This window comes from Schistocerca gregaria, unplaced genomic scaffold, assembly GCF_023897955.1.
Source record: "Schistocerca gregaria isolate iqSchGreg1 unplaced genomic scaffold, iqSchGreg1.2 ptg001031l, whole genome shotgun sequence".
In the NCBI taxonomy this organism is placed as follows: domain Eukaryota; kingdom Metazoa; phylum Arthropoda; class Insecta; order Orthoptera; family Acrididae; genus Schistocerca; species Schistocerca gregaria.
The window spans coordinates 1-7,500 of NW_026062379.1; the positions used below are offsets into that span (position 1 = coordinate 1).

At 54.0% G+C, this 7,500-nt stretch overlaps 2 non-coding genes across 2 annotated transcripts; both read right to left on the minus strand.

The window, feature by feature from the left end:
- Positions 1-1,456: 1,456 nt before the first annotated feature.
- Positions 1,457-1,612, minus strand: LOC126327214 (5.8S ribosomal RNA). The gene has a single exon (XR_007561056.1). It is a non-coding gene; the product is annotated as a 5.8S ribosomal RNA (ribosomal RNA).
- Positions 1,613-1,967: 355 nt separating this feature from the next.
- Positions 1,968-3,860, minus strand: LOC126327215 (small subunit ribosomal RNA). Its single transcript, XR_007561057.1, has one exon. It is a non-coding gene; the product is annotated as a small subunit ribosomal RNA (ribosomal RNA).
- Positions 3,861-7,500: the final 3,640 nt, after the last annotated feature.

The following is a 7,500-nucleotide window of genomic DNA, read 5'->3' on the forward strand; positions in this document are numbered from 1 at the left end:
ACACTAGATCGCGTGTTATTAGTCTTTCGCCCCTATACCCAGCTCCGACGATCGATTTGCACGTCAGAATCGCTACGGACCTCCATCAGGGTTTCCCCTGACTTCGTCCTGGCCAGGCATAGTTCACCATCTTTCGGGTCCCAACGTGTACGCTCTAGGTGCGCCTCACCTCGCAATGAGGACGAGACGCCCCGGGAGTGCGGAGGCCGCCGCCCCGTGAAGGGCGGGGAAGCCCCATCCTCCCTCGGCCCGCGCAAGGCGAGACCTTCACTTTCATTACGCCTTTAGGTTTCGTACAGCCCAATGACTCGCGCACATGTTAGACTCCTTGGTCCGTGTTTCAAGACGGGTCGTGAAATTGTCCAAAGCTGAAGCGCCGCTGACGGGAGCGATTATTCCGCCCGAGAGCATCCCGAGCCAACAGCGGCGCGGGTCCGGGGCCGGGCCAGGTAGGTCCGTCATCCGGGAAGAACCGCGCGCGCTTGCCGGGAGCCCGAGCGCCCAAAGGGGCGAATCGACTCCTCCAGATATACCGCCGAGCAGCCAGCCAGGACACCGGGGCTCTGCCCAACAGACGCGAACCGAGGCCCGCGGAAGGACAGGCTGCGCACCCGGGCCGTAGGCCGGCACCCAGCGGGTCGCGACGTCCTACTAGGGGAGAAGTGCGGCCCACCGCACACCGGAACGGCCCCACCCCGCGGCGAGTGGAAAGGCAACCGGACACGACCCCCGCCGCGGATTGCTCCGCGCGGGCGGCCGGCCCCATCTGCCGAGGGCGGGGGCCAGTGGCCGGATGGGCGTGAATCTCACCCGTTCGACCTTTCGGACTTCTCACGTTTACCCCAGAACGGTTTCACGTACTTTGAACTCTCTCTTCAAAGTTCTTTTCAACTTTCCTCACGGTACTTGTTCGCTATCGGTCTCGTGGTCATATTTAGTCTCAGATGGAGTTTACCACCCACTTGGAGCTGCACTCTCAAGCAACCCGACTCGAAGGAGAGGTCCCGCCGACGCTCGCACCGGCCGCTACGGGCCTGGCACCCTCTACGGGCCGTGGCCTCATTCAAGTTGGACTTGGGCTCGGCGCGAGGCGTCGGGGTAGCGGACCCTCCCGAACACCACATGCCACGACAGGCGGCAGCCTGCGGGGTTCGGTGCTGGACTCTTCCCTGTTCGCTCGCCGCTACTGGGGGAATCCTTGTTAGTTTCTTTTCCTCCGCTTAGTAATATGCTTAAATTCAGCGGGTAGTCTCGCCTGCTCTGAGGTCGTTGTACGAGGTGTCGCACGCCACACCGCCAGCCGGCTGTGCACGCTACCGAGAAAGCACCGTATGCGAACCGCCAGGCGACGGGCGCGCATCGCACGTTTAAGGAGACGCGGCCGGCCACACAGGCGACCACGACACTCCCAGGCGCCCGAAGCGGGACAAACGCCGCGCGCTTCAGTATACGTAGCCGACCCTCAGCCAGACGTGGCCCGGGAACGGAATCCATGGACCGCAATGTGCGTTCGAAACGTCGATGTTCATGGTGTCCTGCAGTTCACATGTCGACGCGCAATTTGCTGCGTTCTTCATCGACCCACGAGCCGAGTGATCCACCGTCCTGGGTGATCTTTATCTTTTCAGTTCTCCACCGTCTCTTTCAAGACAGTTGCAGAGGCGGGACTGAGGCGTTTGACGGCCCCTGTTCCATTACTTTGTGTCCAACGGCCCGACGGCCGATGGGCGTCGTACGGCTCCACACCGGAGCGGACAGGCACTCGGGCGAAAGTCATTCAAAACCGGCGCCAGGCGCCAGGTGCCGCAGGCCAGCCGCTCCAGAGCTTCAGCGCTCGTACCACACAACACCACTTGCGCTAGTTTTGAGAGGCACGCGTGGTTCCGCACGCGGCGCACGGCTACTGCCGTACAGGTAGCGTGTTGCGCGACACGACACGCACATCGAAAGACATGCAGTCTAGTCGGTAATGATCCTTCCGCAGGTTCACCTACGGAAACCTTGTTACGACTTTTACTTCCTCTAAATGATCAAGTTTGGTCATCTTTCCGGTAGCATCGGCAACGACAGAGTCGATGCCGCGTACCAGTCCGAAGACCTCACTAAATCATTCAATCGGTAGTAGCGACGGGCGGTGTGTACAAAGGGCAGGGACGTAATCAACGCGAGCTTATGACTCGCGCTTACTGGGAATTCCTCGTTCATGGGGAACAATTGCAAGCCCCAATCCCTAGCACGAAGGAGGTTTCAGCGGGTTACCCCGACCTTTCGGCCTAGGAAGACACGCTGATTCCTTCAGTGTAGCGCGCGTGCGGCCCAGAACATCTAAGGGCATCACAGACCTGTTATTGCTCAATCTCGTGCGGCTAGAAGCCGCCTGTCCCTCTAAGAAGAAAAGTAATCGCTGACAGCACGAAGGATGTCACGCGACTAGTTAGCAGGCTAGAGTCTCGTTCGTTATCGGAATTAACCAGACAAATCGCTCCACCAACTAAGAACGGCCATGCACCACCACCCACCGAATCAAGAAAGAGCTATCAATCTGTCAATCCTTCCGGTGTCCGGGCCTGGTGAGGTTTCCCGTGTTGAGTCAAATTAAGCCGCAGGCTCCACTCCTGGTGGTGCCCTTCCGTCAATTCCTTTAAGTTTCAGCTTTGCAACCATACTTCCCCCGGAACCCAAAAGCTTTGGTTTCCCGGAGGCTGCCCGCCGAGTCATCGGAGGAACTGCGGCGGATCGCTGGCTGGCATCGTTTATGGTTAGAACTAGGGCGGTATCTGATCGCCTTCGAACCTCTAACTTTCGTTCTTGATTAATGAAAACATACTTGGCAAATGCTTTCGCTTCTGTTCGTCTTGCGACGATCCAAGAATTTCACCTCTAACGTCGCAATACGAATGCCCCCGCCTGTCCCTATTAATCATTACCTCGGGTTCCGAAAACCAACAAAATAGAACCGAGGTCCTATTCCATTATTCCATGCACACAGTATTCAGGCGGGCTTGCCTGCTTTAAGCACTCTAATTTGTTCAAAGTAAACGTGCCGGCCCACCGAGACACTCAACTAAGAGCACCCTGGTAGGATTTCAACGGGGTCCGCCTCGGGACGGCGCAAGCACGCCTTCGGCTCGCCCCACCGGCAGGACGTCCCACGATACATGCCAGTTAAACACCGACGGGCGGTGAACCAACAGCGTGGGACACAAATCCAACTACGAGCTTTTTAACCGCAACAACTTTAATATACGCTATTGGAGCTGGAATTACCGCGGCTGCTGCACCAGACTTGCCCTCCAATAGATACTCGTTAAAGGATTTAAAGTGTACTCATTCCGATTACGGGGCCTCGGATGAGTCCCGTATCGTTATTTTTCGTCACTACCTCCCCGTGCCGGGAGTGGGTAATTTGCGCGCCTGCTGCCTTCCTTGGATGTGGTAGCCGTTTCTCAGGCTCCCTCTCCGGAATCGAACCCTGATTCCCCGTTACCCGTTACAACCATGGTAGGCGCAGAACCTACCATCGACAGTTGATAAGGCAGACATTGAAAGATGCGTCGCCGGTACGAGGACCGTGCGATCAGCCCAAAGTTATTCAGAGTCACCAAGGCAAACGGACCAGACGAGCCAATCCGATTGGTTTTGATCTAATAAAAGCGTCCCTTCCATCTCTGGTCGGGACTCTGTTTGCATGTATTAGCTCTAGAATTACCACAGTTATCCAAGTAACGTGGGTACGATCTAAGGAACCATAACTGATTTAATGAGCCATTCGCGGTTTCACCTTAATGCGGCTTGTACTGAGACATGCATGGCTTAATCTTTGAGACAAGCATATGACTACTGGCAGGATCAACCAGGGAGCTGCGTCAACGAGAGCTGAGCAGCCGGCCGCCCGGGAGTGTGTCCCGAGGGCCCGCGCGAACACGCAAGCGTCCGCTCAATTATTCTGCAAACAGGAGGAGGCTGAGCTCCCCTGCACGATACACCTCGAAACCCTCTCAGGTCCCGGCGGCGCGCAGCGCCGTCCTAAGTACTTGGTCGGGTTCGAGAGAGGCGCAATCGCCCGGAGATAGGCGAGTAGACGCTTTCAGTGCGAACACCCGTGCTCCCAACTGAGCTTGCCGCTGCCGACAGAGGCCCGGGAGCGTGCTGTCGTGGCATTGCCGGCGGGAAACAACACGCGCCACCTACGGTGACCGGCAGCTCCAACGCCAGCGCCACAGAAGGGCAAAGCCCCACTTGGGTGCAGAAGCGAACTCTCCCAGCACAGCGCACGCGCCAACACGTCCGCAGAGCTGCGATACAAACCACCTGCGAGAACCGCCGGGGGCGACCGAGCAGCAGACGGCGTCGCGACGCCGAGTGCCGGGCGGCGGCGCATCCTCAACGCACACAGTCCGCAATCGGACCAGCACACTGCAGATGTCCACCGCGCTTCGCACCGGGCTCGGCAGAACCCACTTTGGCCGCCTGGCGCCGCGCGCCGGGTGCGCCGGCGCGTAGCTGGGACGCCAGCCGGGCCCGTCGGCCGGCGCTCCTGCCACTGGGCGCCCCCCACCAGCCGGCTGTAGTGCGTGCGCTCACGCAGCGCGCGGCCAGCACGCCGGGCGGCCCCCCCTCACCGGCCGGGGACTGTCCCACCAAGCCACAGCCTCGTATCGCTTCATACCCACATGGCCAACTCAGGTTCGGGGGCATGGCGGGTACCGCCGAAACAACCGGTTCACAGATGTACCGATCGTCGCTATCACCGATGCACCTGCAGCGCGAACAACCGCTCAACAACTGATTTCCAGTTCATTTGCGGATCTTTGGCAGCAAACGTATACGTCAATCTACATTTGCGAAATCTACGATTCTGGCATGCCTGCATGTTATGTGTCACGACACGCTACATCAGCCCACATACACACTACGGCATGTACACGAGAGAACACGTGGAAGATGGTCCGCGCACGTGTGCAATGTCCCTTGCGCGGTCGACTGTCAACCGGCCTCTGTAGCATGTCGCAGATGTGGAACGCGGTCCACCGTGGTATCATGTTGTGTGGGGCAATACGATTAAATAGGAAAACCCTCGTCGCTACATCAACAGACGGCTCACGCTGATTCCCGGCAGAGGGAGGGGGGCCAACATGCAATACTTTCGTCCGTACCTACCACATGTCTGTACGGCGTAAAACAGTGCAATCTCGCTGTAATGGGGAGACGAGACAAGTAGCATCGTGCACAACATATGGCCCTTATGATTCGCCATTGTAGGGCGCAGCCGGTGTACGGTCAAGCATGTGCCACATTATGTCACTCAGTACGTAACGACGGATGATCAGTGTGGGTTACGCGTACATCAGCGGACAGTCCACACAGGCCGTACCACAACGTACACTGACTGCATCGACAACCGAATGCAACTGAACAGCTGCAAGGCTCATTTCACAAACAAACGCCTGACCGACCAGCTTGGAAGGGCAGGAGGGGAGGGCGATAGTCGTTCTGTAGCGTTACACCCTTCCAGTGGTTAGCGGGACTGTGTAGAAAGTACGCAACACTCGAAAGACATTTACGTGAGGGTACGCACCATGGCATCGAGAAATACACATGACACCAGAGGATCCAAGCAGTGAACTATGTTCAGAGGGTTGCTGTTAGGCAAAGCTACATTCCTGTGACGTTACATGTGACAGTTAAGGTGCAGTGTAAGTTAGGTTAAGGTGCAGTGTAAGTTAGGTTAAGGTGCAGTGTAAGTTAGGTTAAGGTGCAGTGTAAGTTAGGTTAAGGTGCAGTGTAAGTTAGGTTAAGGTGCAGTGTAAGTTAGGTTAAGGTGCAGTGTAAGTTAGGTTAAGGTGCAGTGTAAGTTAGGTTAAGGTGCAGTGTAAGTTAGGTTAAGGTGCAGTGTAAGTTAGGTTAAGGTGCAGTGTAAGTTAGGTTAAGGTGCAGTGTAACTTAGGTTAAGGTGCAGTGTAACTTAGGTTAAGGTGCAGTGTAACTTAGGTTAAGGTGCAGTGTAACTTAGGTTAAGGTGCAGTGTAACTTAGGTTAAGGTGCAGTGTAACTTAGGTTAAGGTGCAGTGTAACTTAGGTTAAGGTGCAGTGTAACTTAGGTTAAGGTGCAGTGTAACTTAGGTTAAGGTGCAGTGTAACTTAGGTTAAGGTGCAGTGTAACTTAGGTTAAGGTGCAGTGTAACTTAGGTTAAGGTGCAGTGTAACTTAGGTTAAGGTGCAGTGTAACTTAGGTTAAGGTGCAGTGTAACTTAGGTTAAGGTGCAGTGTAACTTAGGTTAAGGTGCAGTGTAACTTAGGTTAAGGTGCAGTGTAACTTAGGTTAAGGTGCAGTGTAACTTAGGTTAAGGTGCAGTGTAACTTAGGTTAAGGTGCAGTGTAACTTAGGTTAAGGTGCAGTGTAACTTAGGTTAAGGTGCAGTGTAACTTAGGTTAAGGTGCAGTGTAACTTAGGTTAAGGTGCAGTGTAACTTAGGTTAAGGTGCAGTGTAACTTAGGTTAAGGTGCAGTGTAACTTAGGTTAAGGTGCAGTGTAACTTAGGTTAAGGTGCAGTGTAACTTAGGTTAAGGTGCAGTGTAACTTAGGTTAAGGTGCAGTGTAACTTAGGTTAAGGTGCAGTGTAACTTAGGTTAAGGTGCAGTGTAACTTAGGTTAAGGTGCAGTGTAACTTAGGTTAAGGTGCAGTGTAACTTAGGTTAAGGTGCAGTGTAACTTAGGTTAAGGTGCAGTGTAACTTAGGTTAAGGTGCAGTGTAACTTAGGTTAAGGTGCAGTGTAACTTAGGTTAAGGTGCAGTGTAACTTAGGTTAAGGTGCAGTGTAACTTAGGTTAAGGTGCAGTGTAACTTAGGTTAAGGTGCAGTGTAACACTAGATCGCGTGTTAGGTTAAGGTGCAGTGTAACTTAGGTTAAGGTGCAGTGTAACTTAGGTTAAGGTGCAGTGTAACTTAGGTTAAGGTGCAGTGTAAACTTAGGTTAAGGTGCAGTGTAACTTAGGTTAAGGTGCAGTGTAACTTAGGTTAAGGTGCAGTGTAACTTAGGTTAAGGTGCAGTGTAACTTAGGTTAAGGTGCAGTGTAAGCTTAGGTTAAGGTGCAGTGTAACGTTAGGTTAAGGTGCAGCGTAACTTAGGTTAAGGTGCAGCGTAACTTAGGTTAAGGTGCCATCGTAACTTAGGTTAAGGTGCAGTCGTAACTTAGGTTAAGGTGCAGTGTAACTTAGGTTAAGGTGCAGTCGTAACTTAGGTTAAGGTGCAGTGTAAAACTTAGGTTAAGGTGCAGCGTAACTTAGGTTAAGGTGCAGCGTAACTTAGGTTAAGCAGCGTAACTTAGGTTAAGGTGCAGCGTAACTTAGGTTAAGGTGCAGCGTAACTTAGGTTAAGGTTGCAGCGTAACTTAGGTTAAGGTGCAGCGTAACTTAGGTTAAGGTGCAGCGTAACTTAGGTTAAGGTGCAGCGTAACTTAGGTTAAGGGTGCAGCGTAACTTAGGTTAAGGTGCAGCGT